Source organism: Poecile atricapillus, chromosome 26 (genome assembly GCF_030490865.1).
Source record: "Poecile atricapillus isolate bPoeAtr1 chromosome 26, bPoeAtr1.hap1, whole genome shotgun sequence".
In the NCBI taxonomy this organism is placed as follows: domain Eukaryota; kingdom Metazoa; phylum Chordata; class Aves; order Passeriformes; family Paridae; genus Poecile; species Poecile atricapillus.
The window spans coordinates 2384345-2407689 of NC_081274.1; the positions used below are offsets into that span (position 1 = coordinate 2384345).

General features: G+C 49.1%; 2 pseudogenes; one reads left to right on the forward strand and one right to left on the reverse strand.

Annotated features, from left to right (window-relative positions):
• Positions 1 to 23345, forward strand: part of LOC131588506 (zinc finger protein 850-like) — a 398523-nt pseudogene that overhangs the window by 369340 nt on the left and 5838 nt on the right.
• LOC131588515 (zinc finger protein 850-like) overlaps positions 1 to 23345 on the reverse strand; it is a 136987-nt pseudogene that overhangs the window by 58676 nt on the left and 54966 nt on the right.

Consider the following 23345-nt stretch of genomic DNA (forward strand, 5'->3'; position numbering starts at 1 on the left):
CCATAATTGCTACTGTAATTAATTAGATCTTTTGCAACTTTTCTCCATGTCCAAATTTTATGGTTCCTAGCAGGAGAACACAATTGTGAACCTGTGGGCTGAGAGGGGGTGGTGAAGGGAGTAAACCCAGGATCAGTGGAACCAGGTTGAGCAGTCGGGTTCCCAAGAAATCTGTCTATCCACAGAGGTTATAGCTGCTATGTTTTATTTTGGTTCGGTTTGGTTTGGTTTTTTAGGAAAATTGCTGTAGGTTTAAGTGATTCTGGAAGGCCTTGAATGAAAGGGGTCATAATTTCAGTTTTCACAGGTAACAACATTGGTGATTCATAGCCAGCAATTAATTTTCTTTTGTGTATCATTTGCAAGCAGGCAGCTTTGTGAATGTTTTCAGGAGTTGGTTTGGGGTACTCACTATAGCTATAGGGTCCCCCCTTTCCAAGGGGTGAAGCCCCTCTGCCCAATAAGCTGTGTGCTGAGTTGGGGACCATGGGTTACGTCTGTCTCCTGCTGTTAAGAAGACTTCATGTCCCCAGTGCCCACTGGATTCCAGTTCCCTCAATCGAATTTGATCACCTCTAGTGAGAGACACTGGGAATACGTATTCTGTCTCTGACTCGTCAGGGAGACGCCCGTACTCCCTTTTTTTTCTCTTTTTTTTTCTTTTTTCTTCTTTTTTTTCCTTTTTTCTATTTTTAGTAGTTATGTGTGGATCAAGATTTTCATCATTGATATAATTATATTCTGTTTTAATTAGAGGTTTCAAACTAGGACAGCAGTGTTCCCCACAATTTTATCCAAGTTAGCTCTTTTTGAGGGTAAATTTGAATAATGAGAGGGGTTTCCCTCTCTTGTTTCTTTTAGCAAGTCAGTATTTTTTGAATTTTTTTATGGAGGGCTGCTTGCAACAGATTGATCTTACTTCTTTCTTCATCCAATTGTTTTTGCAAAGTTTTAACTAGGTTTTGGAGGGAGTCTATTGTAGTTTTTTCCTCACTTCTTTACTTACAGCGAGTTTCTATAGCTGCTGTAAGACAAGCTCCCAAAATTGAGCAGAGTACAATTTTATTTTTGCCCAGTTTAAATTTTGTTTCATGTTGTAAAGAACATACTCTGTCAATCACATTTTCCAAATTAAACCAATTATTGAGCACCAACTTTTCCCTCCTGGAGAAGGTCTGGCATTGTGTTTTGCTAACAGAGCATAACATGCAAAAAATGCAGTTTTAACTTTTGCACTGCTGTTTTCAGTCATTTTACAAAGGGAAAAACCACGACAGGGAGGTATAAACTTAAATTATACACACACACACACAACTTTTTGCTTCCCTGTATTGGTGAAAAGACCAAATCTGCTTGGGAGGCACTCCTTCAGTTTAAAATTCTGGTTGTCTCTTTGCTACACCAAGCAGTCAAAATTCATACACACAACAAGAACAAAAACAGTCCTGCCCTTTTGCACTAAGAGATCTTTTGTGAAATTCTGCAGACAGAGCCTTCAAGTGAGTGTGGGGTGCTTTTCACCTCAGTGTGTGCAGTTTGTGGGAAATTCGAGTTGCCCCCCTTGCTTTCTAGACACCGCTCACTCTTTTGGGAGTGTCGGGCTGGGTGCGGCTGGAGCGAGACGTCCTTCCCCTAATACAGACTGCACAACAAACCTGCAGCCCCTTCTGTCTGTCAGAAATCCTGTCCGTGACTCCAGTTTAAATGTCAGGATTCAATAACGTGAGTGGGACTCGTGAGAGGTTTGTTTGATCTCAGAGTGCAAAAAGGACACAAAGGGATTTCAGTTTAAATAATAACAACAATAATGTACCTTTATTTTAGTGCCAACCACAAGGCTTATACGATAGAGGAGATAGAGAGAGAGAGAGAGAGAAAGAAAACAAAGTAAAGAGAGAGAGAAGAGGGGGGTTATAGCTACCAACAGATGAAATGGGGTCGCTGGGGTCTTTTTCTGTGGGAGATCTCACCAAAATTAATTTAGTCTTATGTAATTCTTCCCCAAAGTTACCTTGTTTCCAATGTGCTAATAAGCACCCCAAAGGAGAAGTACCCAGTATGGGAGCATTGCAGCCCAGAACCCTGCTCCATGTCACAACTACAATACACCAAATGCCGAACCTGCGACGCTTTCGCACTCGTCTGACAGACGGCGCCTGGGCAATACCAACAGGAATTCCTTTAGCCCAACCACGCACAGCTTTCGCTGTGTCTAACTGGCAGGCACCCAAACCAAAGTAAAGCACCTTACCTTTCTCTCCCGGGGATGTTGTGAGCAGCGGAGACGATCGCAGCCGGATGGGCTCCCCGAGAATCCCTCGGTGCCGGCTGGAGCGTGATCGGGTCGTGAGCGAGCTCAGCAGCACTCACAGGGTCCCATCTGGGGTGCCAAAATATTAGAGCTCAGGAACACACATAATCACAGAATGATTATATGGAGGTGCTTTATTGAAGAGCTCTGGGTATCAGGGGTACACATACCCAAATCTGACCCGACTTGGTTTAGAGTTGAACATGTTTTTACACTCCATCCTTATATAACTTACATATTAATTATTAAACTTATATTGTTCTATTGTAAGCATTGTTTTTATCCAAGCATGGATTTCTTGTGATCTCCCCCAGCTTTCTAACATTGTTCCTCATGTTCTTTAAACAATAATTATATCAAATCATATCTAACAATTGTATCATTTATCATATAGTGATTACACAGGTGCAGTTTGACCTGATCTTTAGTGAGCACAAGGCCTAACATTTCCCAGGGCCTACTTTTCCCAGGGCTTGGCAAACTTAACTTTCTTGCTAAGTCTCCAAATTTTCTAAGATTTTAGAACCTTTTACTATCACCCCCATCGTGTCCATCTCGCTGGTGCCCTCGAGCTCCCAGCCCGGCCCCGGCCGCCTGCTCTGCTCCCTGATGGATTTCTCCCCTGCCCACATCCAGCTGAGCTGCTCCCAGGGCCAGCAGCAGCTCTCGGGCCACGTGCTGGCCACTGCCGTGCTCCCCAGCGGGGACTGGAGCCAGCAGCTCCTGGTGCTGCTGGAAACCGCCCCCGGCAATGCGGGCTCAGCTCCAGCTGCCAGGTGGAGCACGTCAGCCTGGAGCACCCCCTGAGCCGGCACTGGGGCACGGCCCGGCCCCCACAGCGCCGCCAGGGGCTGCCAGGACACGGAGGCCATTTGGGGCTCCTGGGCTTAACTGGCAGCCCCTCCTTGAGAACCCCTCTCCCCCTGTCCCAGCTCCCCTCATCCCCCTCTCCCAGCCCTTTCCCACCGCCTCCCGGCCCCGCTCCGCTCACCCCAGAGCTCCTCGCCAGCAGCCGAGAGATGCAGGAGGAGGGGAAGGAGGAGGAGGAGCGGGAGGAAGAGGAGGGGTAGAGGAGGTGCAGGAACTGCAAGAGGAGCAGCAGAGGAGGCCCCACGTGCGTCCATCGCTCTCTGGATCTGCAGCCCCTTCGCGCCGGGAGCATCGGGCCCCGCATCCCGCAGCTCACCGGGGACGGGAACCTCGCCCCGAAGGTCTTGGGCCATCCTGGCAGGATTTGTTTGAAGGGGAAGGGATATTTGGAGCTCACTCGAAGTATCTGTGGGGACCCCTGTTCCTTTTTCTGGGCACGGGCCGGGCAGAGCGATGTTTGGATCTTGCAGGACTCCAAAGCTGACCTGAGATGCCCGGTACCGGCAGGGGGAGGGGAGCAGCGAAAAGGGGGGAGCCCCGGGAGTCCCGGAGCCTGAAATGGGGGCCTGGAGAGGGGGGACCCCGAGAGCCGGGAGTGAGGGGAGCCTGGAGAAGGGGCAGCCCGGAGAAGGGATGAGCCTGCACAGGGGGAAGCCCTGGGACACCAAAGTGGGGACCCCAGGGAAGGGGAACCTCAGGGAGGGATTTTTTCCTATGATGTTTTGATGTTTTCTGATGTTTTGGAGGTTTTCATGGACACAAGATACCTGATGACTTCTAGAGATGGACTTGGGCAGGAGGAACCCTGAATCCTAGGTGGTCACCCCTTGTTTTTCTCCCCAAACCAGACTTCTCATTCCCAAGCATTAGACGAATGGAGGAGGAGGAGAAGGCAGAGAGGAAGATGCTCTGGGACCCCCAGGCAGGTGAGGTGGAAGTCACTGCCCCTTTCCCCCTCTCTTCTGCTCCATCTCCCAGCCCAGGATGGCCCCCGACTGAAGGACAACCCTGCTGCAGATGCCTTCCTGCCAGGGACAGACTGGGCACAGCTCCTTCCCCTTCCCTGTGGCTTGGAGACAATTCCCATCCCTTCCTTCTCCTTCCTTCCTTCCTTCCTTCCTTCCTTCCTTCCTTCCTTCCTTCCTTCCTTCCTTCCTTCCTTCCTTCCTTCCTTCCTTCCTTCCTTCCTTCCTTCCTTCCTTCCTTCCTTCCTTCCTTCCTTCCTTCCTTCCTTCCTTCCTTCCTTCCTTCCTTCCTTCCTTCCTTCCTTCCTTCCTTCCTTCCTTCCTTCCTTCCTTCCTTCCTTCCTTCCTTCCTTCCTTCCCTCCTTCCCTCCTTCCCTCCCTCCTTCCCTCCTTCCCTCCTTCCCTCCTTCCTTCCCTCCCTCCCTCCCTCCCTCCCTCCCTCCCTCCCTCCCTCCCTCCCTCCCTCCCTCCCTCCCTCCCTCCCTCCCTCCCTCCCTCCCTCCTTCCCTCCCTCCTTCCCTCCCCTTGTTCCTTCCTCTTCTTGTTTCTCTTCCTTCTTGATCCCTTTCTTTTTCCCTTTTTTCTTACTGTCCCTTCCTCTCCTTCATCCTTCTCTACCCTCCTTCTTCTCCTTGTTCTTCCCTTCTTCCTTCCTCACTCCTTCCTCCCCTTGTCCTTCCTCCCCCAGGCACTGAGCTGCAGAGGGAGACCAGGGAGGACAAATCCCCGCAGCAGAACCTCGTGGACGAGGCCGTTTTGAGCAGCTCCAATGGGGAGGAAATGCCAAAGGGATCCCCCACAGGGAGGGGCTCCAAACCCATCCCAGGGTGCTCTGAGGAGAAAAGACCCCCCCTGTGCTTCATCCAGAGATCCAACCTGGTGGTCCATGAGCAGCTTCACGCCGGGGAGAAGCCCTACTGGTGCTTGGAATGTGGGAAGAGCTTCAGCCATACCTCCCACCTCTTCATCCACCACCAAGTACACACGGGGAAATGGCCCTACAAGTTCTTAGAATGTGTGAAGAGCTTCAACTGCACCTCCCATCTCATCCCCCACATGCGGTAGCACACAGGGGAACGGCCCTACGAGTGTGGGTGTCAGGAAAATTAAATCCACAAACGCCAGAGGTTTATGTCCAAAAAGGAGACAGAGGAGTCCTTTTTCTTTATTCGAATAAAGGGAGAGGCCATGGGGCATTCCCCTGGGGTCTCTCAAATTTTTGGAGGGCGCAGCCTCCTTTTTATCCTAATTCCCGGCCGCTTGTCCCTTCTCTCTTTCCCCATCGGCTGAGGTACTTGAGAGGTACAGGCTTCCCGGAACGCCTGATACCGGCGGTGATACCTTCCCCCCCCCCCCCATGCATAATCCTTTCTTAACTTTTATAGAATTCATAGTGTTCTTTTAGTGTCCCTTTGATCTTCTACTGGAATCCATCCCATTGTTTCTGTCGTCTCTCACTGATAGTACACCTTATCAACTGACCCACAGCTTGTTTGTAAAGACAAACCTGTCATTCCTCTCAATCCCTCCTCTTTTAATTTTTGTTAATAATTGTCTTTACAAACTTTAGTTATCATTGACTTAATTTCTTGTTCTTGAGTCTTTTTTGGCTTTGCAATTATTTGCAGGGGCATCACTCTGTGCCCTTTTGTAGCCATCTCTGGGTCAGTAGGCACTGCTACTACCTGCATTCTTTTGATCACATGTTGAATGAGTTGTATGAAGCAAGGGATCATGCATGGTAAAAAGATTAGAGTTGCTACAACACATAAGAGAAAAAAAGCATTTGTTTGACCCATAGGCCACCAGGTAACTATGAAAACATGTCCCATTCCCATCCTTTCCATGTTTGGACCGGTACATGGGCTAACTTTCTTATTTCTTTTGTTATTTGTTTCACTACCTTTCCATTGTCATCTATTTGCAAACAGCAGTTTGAGTCATTAAATTTTCTACACACCCCCCCTTCTTCTGCTAATAAGTAGTCTAATACCATCCGATGTTGAAATATTGCATTTCTCATCTGAGTAGACTGGTCAGCAAGAAGGTCAAGAGCTGTAGCTGTCTGGTTGATTATTATTTCAAAGACAGCTTGCAACCTAATTATCCGATTTAGATTATAAATGGGTTCTCTGGCACCTGATATTAATTCATTTGGGTTCCAGGTAGCTGGTCCATAGTGTTGTATGATTCGTTCAGGTGGCCATTCATCTTTTCCCCACTTTTGGGTGCTCTTTCCAACCAGGGATGTATCAATGGACCGCTTTTCTCTAATTAGATCATCATATACTTTGATTCCTAACTGATTTCCCTGAACTTGTGGTAGCAGAAAGAACAATGGTCTGATATACCCTACATAACATATTCCTGACCAGTTTGGGGGTAGCCTGCGGTAAGCATTTTGGCCACAAATCCAGTAATGCCCCTTTAGAGCCCAGGTCCCATTAGCGAAGGGACCTTTCCAATTTTTATCATCAACTGGTGGGTCAAAATACAGCTTGCTTCCAGGGCCTAGTGGTCCACCAACAATAGTTGCCTCGCCATAAGAATCACAATATTTACATTTCCAAGCTCCTACATGAGGCTTCCACTTGCAATCACATCCCAGATTTGTTTTATTAGATCTGGACCAGAACTTACTGAAAAGGGTTCGAGTTCCATTCCGGTGTTGCCATTTCCACTGATAGTCTCGGACAACATGTGTCGGACTTGTGGAATTATCTCGGGGGCAGCTTAAAAATAAAGGGTCAAAAAACTTATCCTTCCCCACTGCTTTACAGCCTTCAAAATCTTTTTGGTAATTATGGAAGGAACACCTTACCCAGCTACCATTAGTGAGCTTAACGTGTTTGATTCCATCTGCCTTGATATCTGGAACAGTCATAAGGAGGGCAGTTGGGGGTCTAACAATCTAAACCCAAAGATAAAGTCCAGTCACAAACGCTCTTTCCTACATATGTGCTCTCTGTTCTGTTTAGGCAATAAATGCCTCTTTCAGAAGAATGAAGCTGCCATGGACTTCCTTCTTTGTCCCAAAATCCTGTTTCATTATGGACTTCACTCAGGGTGCTAACCCACCATTTAGGCTCGACTGGGCTGGCTACCCATGGCCAGCTTTCAGATCCCCCCGGCCCCCCGCAGACCCAACAGTTCTTAAGGTTAAAGGTTTTTGCTACTTGTTCTCCTAAAGTAAAAAAATTATTTTCTCACTTTAGACTCCAACTTAACTGAAAATATAAAGGTAAAATTATTAAGAGAGACATTCTAATAGTGTTACAATCTAATTTCTAATTTTCAATTTCACGTTGTCTTCTACACCACCTGTGGCAAGTGAAAGCACAGAAACAGTTTAGCATAAAGAAAGCAATGACAGCATGGATTGGCTCCTAGTGTCTGGAGATTTGAGAGTAGGGATGCCCATACAGACTATTTCAGCAGTCAGTCTGTGGGTAGGCACTCAGGGCTTCCCCCGATGTCGACGCACCAGCTACTGCTCCGGGCCACTCCTGCGGAGTGTCAGTCGCGGCTTCCCATCCTTCTCCTCCAGCTGAGATGTCCAAATCTCTGGAGCTTTAGAGACCTTGACTCGAGTGTGATGTGTCCACCCGTGTTCAGCTGTCTTGACGGCTGTTTCTGTAGTCAGTAACACCTGGAAAGGTCCACGCCACTTAGGCACCAGGGGTGCTTCTTTCCACTCCTTAACTAGGACCCAGTCTCCTGGTTGGATATTATGCACAGCAAAGTCCAAAGGCAGGGTCTGTGTCAGCTGAGCTTCCTGTCGAAGAGATTTCACAAGAGACAGTATCCGAGCCACATACTGTTTTAGATATACATCACTTATCTCTACCCCCGCCCCAGGCTGAGAATTACAAGGATAAGGAATTCCAAACATCAATTCAAAGGGAGATAGTTGAATATCTTCCCTAGGTCTGGCTCTTATTCTTGCTAAAGCCAGTGGTAAGAGCCGCAGCCATGGCATTTTGGTTTCTATCACTAGCTTCAGAAGATGTTTTTTTATCTCTCCATTCATCCTTTCAACTTGGCCTGAGCTTTGGGGATGCCAGGGAGTGTGGAGGTTCCATTGTATCCCTAAAGCAGTCATTACTCTTTTAAGAATTTTTCCAGTAAAATGAGTTCCTCTATCTGAGTCTATTGCTTCTACCATCCCATATCTTGGAATTATTTGTTCCAAGAATACTTTAATAACTGACCCTGTGGTTGCTGAAACAGCAGGGAAGGCTTCTGGCCATCCTGTTAATTGACATATTATTACCAAAAGATATTTAAATTTCTCCACCCGGGGCATCTCAGTAAAATCTACCTGGCATCTTTGGAAGGGACGTACGGCCCAAGGCTTTCCACCCCTGGCCAGTTTCTTTGTAGCTTTGTTATTTGTCTTAGCACAAATCAAACAACTATCAACAGCTCGTTTTGCTAGAACAAAAAGACCCACAGCAGTATACATCTTGAGGAAGGTCTTTGCCATCCCTCGGGAGCCTCGGCACCTCCCCCATGAAGCTGCTTTAACAACTGCGATGTCGGAACTCTCGGCATCCGCTCACTATCCCTTGCAAACTAACCACCTCTCTTTCTCTCTGCCTCACTCTCCACAACTATCTCAAGGTCCTTCAGTGAAAAAGACAACCTTTCTGGCAAGGGGGCAGTCACCGGGAGCAAGGGAAACATCTCAGAAACCTCCAGCAACAATGCAGCTCCCCGCCTCTCCATCAACTAGTCCGCTTCTCCTTGCCTCCCCCGAGCACTCTGCCCGGTGCCCTCTAATGTGCATCATTGCTACTTCTTTTGGCAAATTCACCACCTCTAACAGGCAGGAGATTAAACTCTCACGAACCAACGTCCTTCCTTTGCAGGTTAATAAACTTCTTTCTTCTCACAGTTTCTTAAATGCATGTATCACTTTATATACATATTTAGAATCAGTAAAAACATTTACTGTCTTGTCTCGGTATAATTCACAGCCACTCACAAGAGCACACAGCTCTGCGTCTTCCTTCTATCACTTTTGAAGACTCATCAATAAACACGTTTTCTCTTTCAGGCCATGGAATGTCTCGCAAATTATTCCTTGCCCTAGTTTGTAGATCTATTACTTGAATACAATCATGGAATTTGCCTTGGCTCCTCTCCTCAGGGCCATTCAAACAGGAGGCTGGGTTAAAACTTTCTCTGCTTTTAAATTTTAAATCCTCCTGTTCTAATAGACACATCTCATATTGTAACAACCGAGAGCTGGTCATCCACTTAGAGGCTCTTTCAGTTAACAAAGCTTTAATCTGGTGTGAAACTTTAACAATCACATAACCCCCCCTTGTCAGCTTTCTAGCCTCAGCGACCATCAGAGCTGTGGCTGCACAGTTTTGCAAACAATGGGGCCAGCCTCTGGCCACCGGGTCTAACATTTTTGAAAAATAGGCAACAGGTCTTTGTGTTCCCCCATGCTCTTGAACTAAAATTCCTTTTGCATGGCCTTGTGTAACATCTACATATAATTCAAAATCTTTTTCTATATCTGGAAGAGCTAGGACTGGGGCTTTAACCAATTTGTCTTTTAACTTTTTAAAACTTTGTTCTCCTTCTGGTGTCCATACTACAACATTAGGACTGTCTTGTGTTAAAAAGCTATATAAAGGTCTGGCCACAACAGAAAAATCTTCTATCCACACTCGGCAGTATCCTACCAACCCTAAAAACTGCCGCAATTCCCTTTTTGTTTGGGGTAATGGTACTTGTAGAATTCCTTGTATCCTTTCTGGATCAATACACCGTAACCCTCCAGTTAAAATATGCCCTAAATATTTGACCTGTTTCTCTACTAACTGTGCTTTCTTTTTAGACACTCTAAGTCCTTTTTTAGCAAGAAAATTAAGCAGTTTCACAGTAGCTCTTTCAACCATTTCTTCTTGTTCTCCTGATAACAATAAATCATCTACATACCGCAACAACTTAACTTCTGAGGGTGGAGCAAACTCTCTTAACATTTTTCTTTTGTGAAGTTTGCGCAAACAGGTGACTTTGTATAAACATGATTTAGTTCAGTAGCAAGTAATGCCACTGTTTCAAGCTAATTACATTACATTTCTCTATTTTTTAGTAACTAACCACTCTCCATCTCAATTTTTTGCATCAAGTTCATCCTAGGTGTATGGAGGTGACTAACAAATTAACTTCTATTAAGGAAACTCTAATATTTATAACATTTTTTAACCTTTAACATTTAAAACTTTTATTAAGGAAAGAAACAAGATACTTTCCTTTAATGTTTTCCCATAACTTCCACCGAGGAAGTGCATGACAAATACCCAGGCCTTCCATAGGACACTATTTTCACAAGGTTGTAGCTACAGAATTTGCTTTAAGGCTACAACAAACTACAGAGTGGTGGGCGTGTTCCCCACAAGGTATGACTTGCAGCATTGGCTTTATAACTGAAATTTGCCAATTCTGGCTTTTTACAACAAAACATACAAAAAGCAGAGGGGTGTGATCCCCTCCAAACTGGAGCCATTCTGCACAAAACTTCATGTAGACAAATTAATTAAATCTTCAAATTAATTTACTACAATTTTTACAATTCTTTCAGAGAAAGATGTGTTCAAACTTCTGAGCACACAGAAGAAACCACAATGCTCACAACTCTTTTGAATGATCAAAAAAATTCTTTAATTTTCCCCCTCGGGGATAAAAATTAAGGTGAATCGAGAGGTCTTTGTTTTTACTAAGACACACACCTCTCCTCGATCCAGACTCACTTTAAAAGTTGACAACGGCTCTAGGTTGGTGGATATAATGAGAGCTTTTGACACTCTTAACAATTCATTTATTTTATCTTCTGGACTTTCTCGACAGTCCAGCTGTTTTTGGCTATTTTGCAGACATTGCCGTTTTCAGTGTCTTACGCCCTGAAGACAGCACGCTGATCTTTTCCCAGCCGCTGTTTGGCTTGGGTCTCCCCTGCTGGGGAGAGAAAGCTTCTGCTACTTCCTTGTGCCTGATCCCGTCCTCTCTGTCCCGGGGGACCCCTTGGACCTTTCGGTTTTTCCCTCTTTGGCCTGAAAAAGGCCATCACCTTCGCCTTTCCTCCTTGTGCTCACTCTATTTACCACACACCGAATACCCGAGCCAGTTCCTGTCCTGCCACATTGTCCAAACAGCTCCTCCCCACTCCAGTGTTCCCGGCGGGCACGGCCGGCAGCACCACAGGCGGCCGGGGCGTCCTGCAGCCTCAAAGGGCCGGCAGCTGCTGCTGCCCCTGCCCGGGGCCGGTGGGGTCAGGCACTGCCCAGTGCTGAGTCTCAGCAGCCTCACAGGCCCCCAGCCTGTGCTCCTGGTCCTGCTCCTCCACTCCTGGTTCCTGCTTCAACCACATCTCTCTACACTCTTCATTAACCAATTCTGTTCCAGCACACTAACACAATTCATCCATCTCCTGCTGCCCGTACAAATCACATTAATCCACATTCTCTTTCAATCCATCTTTTCCAGCTCTCCTCTAGACACCTTCACAGAACTCAACACAAATGAATTCTGTTTTCTAAGGTGGCCATATAAGTCCATTTGGCAACTTATACTCTGGCCATACATAATAACAATATTTCACCATCATCTCTGTAGTTACTTCTGTGTGAATGCATAATCTGTCCCAAGATTTCAGCATTCTCCTCAAGGGACTCTCCGGGGGTATTGTGGGATCGTCATCCCTTTTGCCGAGACCCCTTCCCGGCTGTACCTTTGCAACCCTCCATGGGTGCCCTGTTTAGCCTGTGCTACCCTCCATGGGTGCCCTCCCAGGCTTGCCTGTGCTACCCTCCCTGGGTGCCCTCCCAGGCTTGCTCCCCGAAGATCCCATTTTACTCACCGGTGAGATTTTCAGTGGTCCTTCCCTGTGGACTCTTCACGGACCCCCCTGGTCCGCCACTCATCTGTCTCCTGGACAGTCTCGGGAACCCAATCAATCGCCCGGTGCCGGCCGCCACCAAGGGGAGCTGATCACCGAAACTGGGTGAGGCGCGCCTTCAGCTCCACTCACTGCCTGCCGCCCCGGACGGTGGAAATATCCCGGACGAGCCCCCAAAATTGTCAGGAAAATTAAATCCACAAACGCCAGAGGTTTATGTCCAAAAAGGAGACAGAGGAGTCCTTTTTCTTTATTCGAATAAAGGGAGAGGCCATGGGGCATTCCCCTGGGGTCTCTCAAATTCTTGGAGGGCGCAGCCTCCTTTTTATCCTAATTCCCGGCCGCTTGTCCCTTCTCTCTTTCCCCATAGGCTGAGGTACTTGAGAGGTACAGGCTTCCCGGAACGCCTGATACCGGCGGTGATACCTTTCCTCCCCCCCCCCCCATGCATAATCCCTTCTTAACTTTTATAGAATTCATAGTGTTCTTTTAGTGTCCCTTTGATCTTCTACTGGAATCCATCCCATTGTTTCTGTCGTCTCTCACTGATAGTACACCTTATCAACTGACCCACAGCTTGTTTGTAAAGACAAACCTGTCATTCCTCTCAAGCATGATCTAAGAAGGCGGAACCAGGGAGGGGACATGTTTGAATATGCATAAAATCCTCACAGCAGGGGGGGATAAAAAGAGTGTTCCCAAGATACCAGGAGTGTTCCTGGCAACCCGCCAGGGCACCCGGCCGTTTTAACCCTTTGCTTTATTTCCTTTGTCTCCTAATTGTCTTTTTGTTTATATTAAATTCTTTTTTATAATTTATTAAGTGAATCTCGTTTTTAAGAATAGGGCTGAAGAAACATTTCCAAATGCCATCCCGGGAAAGGAAAGGACGTGAAACAGCGCTGGGGAAGAGCGTCTCTCGCACAGCCCTCAGAGCTGCCACCCTGCACAAGATGCCGGCCGGGGCTGAGGCGGTGCCACCATGCACAAGATGCCGGCCGGGGCTGAGGCGGTGCCACCATGCACAAGATGGCGGCCGGGGCTGAGGCGGTGCCTCTCAGAGCGCTCTGCAGCCTCTGCCAGCCCAGCCCCAGCCCCGGAGCAGCGCAGGGCGGGCAGAGCCCCCTTCCAGCCGTCTGCTTCAATGGACATTGACAGACACCCGGGCCACGGACACAGGCTGACACCTTTGCTCTGTGCACACAAACACGAACCAGACACTTGGGAACCTCGGCTGGCAGCATTTGCAGGGGAAAATACAAAGAAACTCCAGGGTTTGAATGTTTTCAAATAGAATATTTCATTTGCCAGTAAAAGGACCAAAAGCAGAAAGGGGCATCCCAGCCTGTTTCTTCCATGCAGGAATAGTGTCACAGTGACTGTGAGCTGATGAAGATGGAGATGGGATTTAATCCAAAGCAGATTGTGCAGTGGGTGCTCACCTGTGATATGTATCCCTCACAGTACCTATTTATTTGGAACACTAGGAAGATTATGAGCCTGGGCAAGATATTAACCCTTTCAATACACAGATGAGACCTACAAACCTTGTTCATCTCTCCAGGGACAGAAAAGGACAGAGTAACAACACACAAAAAAACAACATAAAAACATCAAAGTCAGTAAAAACAAGAGTTAAATCTCAGATAGAAAAGAAATTATAAAATGCCAGTTAAAACTAAAATATTATTTTAGTAAAACCATAGAAATAAACAATGATATACTAAAATATCTCCTTTAATTCATTAATAAAGTATAAAAAACATTCAACCTGTAAATCTAAACAAAAGCATCCATTAAAGAAACCAAACAAGTGTTAAAGTAACTGTAATCCCATAAAAAGTTTGAACAGAATAATAAATAAAAACAATAAAATGCCCTTTACCCTCAGGGAGAGAAGAAGAAAACTTCTGTTCCCAAAGATGATCACAAAAACAAATGCAGAAAACCTTTGCCTTCAAACAACTCATCCTTAAAATAACACCCCATGAATTCATAACCCATAGAAACACCTCTAGGAGGGCTGTAAAAATGAGAAAAATGTCATGATAGCAAAATTTCTTCCCAGACGGCTGCTATTTGTAAAAATAAAAAACCACCAAAAAATCTGTTCCTCGTAAAAAATCCTCCATGACATAACAAGAAAAACTCCTGTCCCTACAAAAACTAATAAAAAACTATCGTGTAATGAATACTGTGTTAACATCCCAAGTTCTATCTCTATGTTGTCAGGTAAAAAAAAAAAAAAAGTCAGGAGAGAAAAAGCGTTCTGAAAGTTTTATTCTAGTTTCTCATTCTTGTAGTCCTGTTAATAAACTTTCTTTATTCCTTCTAAGTTTTAAGCCTGGTTTGCCCTTCTCCTAATCCATATCTCACAGTGAGAAATGAGTAAGTGCCCTGGAGATTTCAGCCAGCGCTAAACCCACCACATTATTTAGTGCTTTAGCCAAAAAACTCAAATTAGCCAATCTAAGCCACTGCACCAGGCTGAAGCTGAGGATCCCCAGCCAAGCTCAGAGGGAGGAGAACACAGCATTTGTGGGATCCTTTCCAGTCTGACTTGCTTTAGCTGCACCCTGGGGGAGGAGAGAGCAGGAGAAGGGTTGGCTGAGTCCTCTCCCCTCTGCCTTGCCCTTCTCTGCTGGATCCTCAGTTCATCCCACACCCACCCCAAGACTCCATCCCCATCCTACTGGTGCTGACGGGATTAAAGGAGATAAAGAGGAGATTAAAAGGATAGAGAGGAGAGAAAAAGAGAAGTTTAAATGCAGTTTAAATATGAAAGAAATACATATGTTAGTGACTTCTGAGAGTTCAAAGGGAGCTGAAGGGTTTGTGAAGGGACAGGAGCCCGTGAAGGGCTCAGGAGCTGCTGCTGCTGCCGGGAGGGAGGAAATGCACCAATGGCTCCCAGCAGAGTCTGTGCTTTGAGGCTCTTTCCCAAACAGCTGCAGGAGGGAAAGCAGCTGAGTTTGGAGGAAGAGTTTTCTGCTGAGGTTTCCTGTTTGGAGCTGTCACAAGCTTGAGCTGCTCAAGGGAAAGGCGGCTCTGCTTCCAGCAGGGCCCAACTGCACGGGAGCACAACTTGGTTCCCTGGCCCTGAGCCAACGGGCAGCAGCAGCTTCTGTTCCCTCCTGGCTCTTGTGTCATTTCCAGCAGCACAAGACACACCAAGAAAAGCTCCTCCAGAACATGCCATGATCAACACAACCTGATTTCATTGCATGAAGGAGCTCTGACAGTCCCACGGGCTCAGGTTTGTTTGTCAGTGAACAGAGCAGGGAAAAGCACAGACACATTCCCTGCACAGGGAATTCACAGGAGGAAAGTGCAGCGCTGGAGGATGTGCTTGGATACAACGTTCCCACGGCAGTTTTGGGGATAAAATCGTCAGGAGAGAGAAAAGAAAAAGTCCTACCAAGGGTGGGCTGGGGAGGGCTGGTGCTTCCCGGGAGGCTCCCGAAGCTCAAGAGGACAAAGCCCAGACCTTGTCCAAGCTCGGGGCTGGGTCTGAGCCAGAAACCAGGGGGTGGCAGAGCCATTGCTGCTGAAGGGCTTCAGATTGCAAAAGCTAAAGTGTCCAGTATCAAGGAACAACTTGAGGTTACGGAAGTCCCAGTGCCCACGTTCCATCCCCTCATTTCAAGCTGAAAGCAGAGCTCCACTTCTGACTCTGCTTTTTAATAATCAATGTCAAACTTCAACAAAATTCCCTTAGAAAGACCCCATGAAGGTTCACACTGTGAGAGCTCACTCGAGGCAGCCCCAACTCCTGCCCTGGTTCAGTCCCTCTCAAGCCCACTGTGCTTTCCAGCTGCTTTGCTCCAGCTCCTCCCAAATTACCATAAATTCCACTGAAGTGAAACAAATCCAAATCCTCGTGAGTCGGGACAAGGGCAGGGAGAGGTCACTCAGGGATCACCATCAGGGGAACAACAGCCCGACACGGGGAAATGAACTGAATTTAGGACTGAGCAAATCAGACCAGGAGAATGAGGATTAAAATCAATCTTTAGAAACACCTCCTCCCGCTCCTGAACTTTTCTAATCGGGCCGCTGCTCGCGGGGCACAGAGAGGGGCCCAGCCGTGTCCCTCCAAACCTCCCTGGGATTCACCCCAGAGCCCTCAGCCTTCCTTCTGCCCATCCCCGGGGCCTCCCAATGGCTCCTGTGGCTTTCCCAGTCCATCCCAGTCACCCCAAATGCCATCCGGGCCATCTCTTCCCTCCGTGGATCTGCCGCCCCTCAGCCAATCACAGCGCGTCTCTCTGATGACTCATCAGTTGCCGGGCAGATCCACAGAGCCGAGAGCCCCGCGCTGGACTCGGCCTCCCAGTGCCGCGCACTTCATTCCCAGTCCCTCCCAGTGCCACCAGTCCCGCCCAATGCCACCACAGTCCCGCCCAGTGCCACCACAGTCCCTCCCAGTGCCACTACAGTCCCGCCCAGACGCTCCGGAGTCTCTCCCACTCCTTTCAGCCCATTCCCAGTCCATTTCGAATTCATACCCACTTCAACTCCCAGACCTCTACGCCCTTATCCAGTGTCCCAGTATCCACTCCCATCTGTTTCACTGCCACGCCAGGCCCTCCCAGTCCATTCCCAGTCCCTCCCAATGCCACACCACTCTTCACCCATCTCTCCCAGTTCCCCCGCAGCTGATCCCAGTGTGTCTCCACTCTTTCCCAGTGCCCATCCCACCGTGTCCATCTCGCTGGTGCCCTCGAGCTCCCAGCCCGGCCCCGGCCGCCTGCTCTGCTCCCTGATGGATTTCTCCCCTGCCCACATCCAGCTGAGCTGCTCCCAGGGCCAGCAGCAGCTCTCGGGCCACGTGCTGGCCACTGCCGTGCTCCCCAGCGGGGACTGGAGCCAGCAGCTCCTGGTGCTGCTGGAAACCGCCCCCGGCAATGCGGGCTCAGCTCCAGCTGCCAGGTGGAGCACGTCAGCCTGGAGCACCCCCTGAGCCGGCACTGGGGCACGGCCCGGCCCCCACAGCGCCGCCAGGGGCAGCGGGGGAAGCACTGGGGGGCCCAGAGGGGGATTGGGGTGTGCTGGGAGGAACTGGGAGGGAGTTTGAGATGGACTGGTTTAAACTGGTAGAGTGGTTTGGGGGGCTCAAGAATGGCTGGGAAGGGGTTTGAAGGATGTTGGGGAGGCTTTTAAATGGGTTTCCAGATGTAAGGTCTGTGATCTTCCTGAACCCGTTTATCAGTTTCTCTTTTCTCATTATAAGCACAGCTGAACAAACATACAATGACAAGTAATTTTTTACCTAAGTCCGAGATTCATTATTTCAAATCCTGCTTCTCACTTAATCATTAACTCTAACTAGTTCCAGCAAGGCCTATCTCTAGCCAAGATCTCTAATGTTTCTCTAATTCTTAATTGTTTAAAATTAGTGACTCCAAAGGAGGTTTCAGAGGGTCCTGAGTGGACTGGGGGAGACTGGGAGCGTCCTTGGAGGGGCTTCGGGTGTCTGTGAAAGGTTTTGGGACCCCTGACCCCTGCAGACCCCCCAGGGATGCTGTCAAACGCTGCCCACAGCACGAGGCTGACGGCGATTGGAGTCTCCGTGTTCCTGGCACTGGGGCTCGGCTTCTGCCTGTGCAGGAAGGTGAGGGGGGGTCCCGGGAGTGGTGTCATCCCCCCCACAGAGCCTGTGTGCTCCCCTCTGGGCCCCCCAAGCCCGGTGTCACCCCATTTTCTCTGCCCACACAGCTCCTGAGGCAAAAGGTTCTCAAGGACTGAAAGTCAACAATTCCCATTGTCATTCTGTATCCTGTTGGATTTTCATTCCCCTGCTTTCACCCAGGTGCCCACAGGGAGCCAGGAAGATGTGGAGCCTCCCAGCCAGGTGTCTTCCCAACACGGATCACCAGGACCACGGATCACCAGGGCTCTGCCCAACGGGGGTCACTGGGGATCATCCAACGCCGATCCTCCCATGGGGGATGGAGCTGGAGCAGCGCACGAAGCTCTTCCCGCACTCGGGGCACTCGCAGGGCTTCCCTTAATGGTGCCTCCGTTGGTGTCGGGTCAAGTTAGATCTCTGTGAGAAGCTCTTCCCACACTGGGGACACTCGTAGGGCCTCTCCCCAGTGTGGATGCGCCGGTGGACGGCGAGGTTGCCGTTCTGCTTGAAGCCCTTCCCGCAGTCGGGGCAGCGGAAGGGCCTCTCCTCTGTGTGAATCCGCTCATGTATGAGGACATTGGAGCTGGTCTGAAACCTCTTCCCACACTCGGGACACTCGTAGGGCCTCTCCCCAGTGTGGATGCGCTGGTGTTTTCTCAGGCCAGAGCTCCACCCAAAGCTCTTCCCACATTCCAAGCAGGTGTAGGGCCGTTCCCCTGTGTGGATCACCTGATGACTCCTCAGGGTGGAGCTCTGGCTGAAGCTCTTCCCACATTCCCCACACTTGTAGGGCTTTTCCCCAGTGTGGATCACCTGGTGCTGGATCAGGTCAGAGCTGTAGCTAAAGCCCTTCCCACATTCCAAGCACTTGTGGGTCTTCTCCCCCAGCTCTGAGCTCCGGCTGGATCTCTGGCCGTGTTCGTGGCACAGGGAGGGTCTTTCCTCCTCGCAGCTCCTTGGATTGGGTTTGCAGCCCCTCCTTGTGCAGCATCTCCGGGGCTTTTCCTCCTCCTCCTCCATCTGGACACAGTATGGGAACGTAAAATCCTGGCTGGGGAGAAAAAAACAACAGGAGAGCGCCTTGGGCTGGGGATTCCTCCTTGTCCAAGTTCATCTCAGAAAATCACTGGGCATCTTGTATCTGGAAAAATCTCCAGAACACCAAGATTCAGCCCAAACACCCTCCAAACATCAAAACAGATCAAAAACTCATCAAACAAGATTCACTCAAAATCCCCTCCAAAATAGAAATGTTCAGCCCTCACAAGAAACCAAAGTACCAACATTTAGCCCAATAAAGCTCAGAAACACCAAGATTCAGCCCCGTGAAAATCGTGGATCTCCCTGCCCGGGCACTCGCTGCATGGGGGGTGAGGGGGGCAATGAGGCCGGGCCGGAGCAGGGGGTGCCTGAGAGAGGCCCCGAGCCCGGGGGAAGCCCCTGCAGAGCCATGCAAGTGGCTCCTGGCCGGACTCGGGGATCCCCCTGGCGATCCCCGCTGGAGCAGCCTGGTCCTGAGGGACTCTGGCCCCTGCCAGGGACCCCAGGCTGCAGCAGGACAAGGATTCCTGTCCCTCAGGGGGAGGCACTGACATGACCTGACTGTGACCCCCATCCCTGTGCCTCTGGGCGGGGAGGGGGACGGAGAGGGGCAGAAAGTTAAGCCCGGGAAGGAGGGAGAGCGGGGGGGAAGATGGATTTCCGTAGGAATTACTTTACTTCTCATTTGTTTGTCCTGATATGTCGGACAATAAATTCAATTAATTTCCCCAAGTCAGGTGTGCTGTGCCCGTGACCAAGGATTGAACTGTCCCCACCCTCATCCAAACCCCGAGCCTTTCCTTGTGTGTTCGGCTCCCCGCCCAGGGCAGGAAGGAGAGTCACAGAGTTTTGGCCTCGCTCCGGCATAGCCCTGCTCCATCCCGGACTCACCCCCAGCTCGCAGCGCCCTCAGCTCCCAGGCACCCCGAGCTCCCGGCGCTTCAGCGCAGCGGCGCTTCCTTGGCCTCCTGCCCGGGCCGGGCCCAGCGCCGGGGCCGCTCCTCAGCCCAGGCTAACGAGAAATGGCGGAGCTCAGCCCAAGGCAGGCGAGTCCGTGCCGTGTGCAGAGCCCGCCGCTGGCTGCCATTGGCTGCTTCTGCCGTCACTCGTGTCTCTGGCGCGCGCTGATTGGGCAGAGCGGGGACAAGCCCGGCCCCGCTGGCGCCCCCAGGGCGGCCGTGGGGCAGGAGAGCCGCCATTGCCGGAGCGTCTGTGCGGGCCCGGCAGCGGCGGCAGCAGCGGCCGGAGCCCGGTGAGGCGGCGGCGGAGCTCGGAGGCGGCCCCGGCCATCGCAGGTGGGAGCCGCGCTCGGTTCTGCGGGGGCTCGGGGCTCGCTGCGGGCCCGGGAGGGGGCGGCAGGGGGCGGCAGGGGGCTGTGGCGGGTGGCTTGTGCCGTGGCCGGCCCGTGTTGGCCCTGGGCTGAGGGCGCTGCGGGAGCGGCTGCCCGCGGTCTCCTTGCCGCTGGGGCCTCGGCAGGAGGCGGTGGCGGAGCAGCGCTGGCTCGTCCCGCTTCGTGTCGGGAGGCCGGAGGTGGCTGCGCTGTGCCTGGGGCTGGGCGGGAAAATTCCCGGCGCCAGAGGTTTGTGTGGCCCAAGGAGCCAGAGGAGTGGTGTGCGAGTGACTTTATTGCTGCCCAAAGGGAGAGGCCATGGGCCATTTGCCGTGCGCTCTCTCCAGTTGTTGGAGGACGCGGCCTCGTTTTTGTCCTGATTTTCCCGGCCGCATGTCCCTGTCCCTTTGCCCAACACTGGCGGAGGTGCTTGGAAGGTTCCGCCTTCCCGATCCGCCTGCTGCATGTCCTTTTTGTATAACACCCGATATTCCTGGCTCTGTGAAGTGTTTGTTCTTCTGGAAGTTCAGGAATGTGTTGGGACATGGTCTGAGCAGCAGTCCTTGTCAATTAGTAACATTTTCTGAAACTGATTATTTCTCCCATTCCTTCCTTATGTGCAAGTCCCTGGCCCTGTCTCCAAGCAGATTCACTCATTGCCTGTGTTTTTTCTTCCTGGGTGTTCTTTGGTTTTGGGATTGCTCTCAGTGCCCTCATTCTCTGTCCTTTTGTAGCCGTTTGTGGCTCAGGAGGCCTGGCTGCCACCTGCATCCCCTTGCTCAGCTGCTGAATGAGCTGCACTCAGCAAGGTGTGGTGCATGGTAAAAAGATGAGAGTTGCTGTAGCACATGAGAGGAGAAACAGCATTTGTTTAACCCATGGTCTGTGAGGGAAGCACAAAACCGTGTCCCATTCCCATCCTTTCCACGTTTGGACAAGTACATGAGCTGCTTTGCTGTTTCCTTCGTTATCTGTTTTACTACTTTTCCATTGCTGTCTATTTGCCAAGAGTAGTTTGAGTTACTTAACTTTTCCACAAACTCTGCCTCGATTTTCTGCTAAAAGATAATGTGATCCCATCTCATGGTGAAATGTTGTGTTCCTCATCTGAGTGGATTGGTGTGGGGGAAGGTCAGGAGCTGGAGCTGTCTGGTTGGTTATTATTTCAATGACATCCTGTAATCTAATTATGCCATTGAAATGATAAATGGTTTCTCTGGTACCTGATATGAATTCATCAGCGTTCCCAGGGTCTAATCCATGGTGTTGCAGGATTTGTTCTGGTGATCGTTCGTCTTTTCCCCAGTTTTGGGTGCTCCCTCCGGATATGCGAAATAAAAAGAGCTCTATAACTCGCAGAGTAGTTATAAGAGTAGGTATGAATTTATTCAGCGCTGAGATGCATGGGGGATATCTCCTCTGAAAAGCATGCACACCTCTTTGATTTGGTTTTCTCTTTTTATCTTTTACAGACTAGGTTTACAAGATATGCCTAAAACATATTCATTTTTTAACTCTGCTTGTCCTCACTTCATATTACAATTAACTCCATGCCGCTTTCATTCCTCTGGCCACCTTTTGGAACTTTAAATCCCTTCTTTCCTGCACAGGGTCTAAAGAATCTCCTTTATCTTGTGGTGCCTTTGTCTTTGCATCTTGTTTGTGTATTCTGGCTCCTTATCTTAACTTGCAGTCTGACTCTTTTCTTGTTCTTGTGGATCAGACTGTCAGGGTATGGTTTTTGTCCAACCCCCCTTTTAGTCAAGCATTTCTTTGTGTTTATTTCCTAATTTTTAATTTCTGTTTCACTCCAGCCACAGCTGCATCAATTGTCAGCTTTTCTCTCATTAAATCATCACATACTTGGATTCCCAACTGATTTCCCTGAACTTGTGGTGGCAAATAAACCCCAGTGGTCTGATACAGCCTATATAACATAGACAGAGACAGCACATGTTGGAGTGGGGACAGGGATGATTCCCCCCCACTTGTTTTACTGAAATTTTCACAACATTCTCTATTTTCTGTTTTCCTTTGCAGCTTAACCAATTTGTGTTGCAGAGTCAGATATCCTCACAATGGGCTGTGCCTTTAGCTGTGCAAATTCCATCTGTGCAAGCAGGCAGAGCTTGGGCTGAGGGACAGAGGGAATTGTTCCAATTCCTCCTGCCGGCAGGAAGCCCCTGGGCCATTGTGCAGGCTTTGTCCCAGGAGTGTTAATTTGCATTTCTAAAGCTTCTCTCCTGGCTGCCTGGAACAAAGCTTCTCTTCCAGGGCAGCTGTGGGTGATTCAAGTGTTCTCCCCAATTCCCTGCTGGTGCTTTTAGTCCTTTTCTTTTTGTGACAAAAAATATTCTATTAATGGTTTACGAGTTAAAGGGTCACCTTTAAAGCTCTTCTAGTTTTTCAAAGTGCAGCTTAAAGGTGAACATAAGATAACTCATACCATCATTTTGCCATCACTACGAATCACACACAAACATAAAAAGAAAAATTACAAAGCAATCAAGTGTTTTCTTTTTCTTCTGCTAAAATTAAAATGTGATTCTCACAACATTGTCCCAAACAGAACGAACAATATAGAAGTAAAATTATTATGAAAAATTATTCTAACAGTGTAATCCTTTCACTGAAACTGTGAAAAGCAAAACCTCTTTAACAGTGTCTTTAGAGAAATAAGGTGTTACTTGATTCTGGTCAGGATGTGCAACAGGAATAATTTCATGCACACATAGGCTGGGTGTGCAGAGAAAATCATTCCATGACACATGAGTTTGACTAGATTTTTCCAAAACTTTATACAGTCTGACCCCATAGAAATCCCTTGGTTTAATGTTCATTGGTTTGAAGGTGTGGAGTTGTTAGGATTTGGTTTCCTGTTGCAGCCGGATTTCTGTGCCTGTGATGTGAATTAGGTGGGCACTCCTGGATTTCCTGCTCAGCCTTTTCCAGCCCAGGTGTCTCCAGCTGTGCCTGGGGCAGTGTCTGGGGTGGATGTTGGTTGATGTTTGCTGCTGGGTGTGGATGTTTTGTTGATGGTCGTTATCTTGGTGGGAATCTTTTGGGCTATTCCCAGTCTGTTGAGATGTTAATTTCATCTCTGCTGAGTGCTGGAACATCCCTTAAAAGACACCTTTAAATTTCCTTTCCCCAAGGCAAAGGCAAACCATGTCCCTTTAGAGAAATAAGATTTAATGCCATTTTCAAGTTGGTCTATTTTGGCAGCAGCTAATCCCAGGCAGGGCAGAGTGTGAGTGGAATTGAGAGGCAGAGTGGAATTG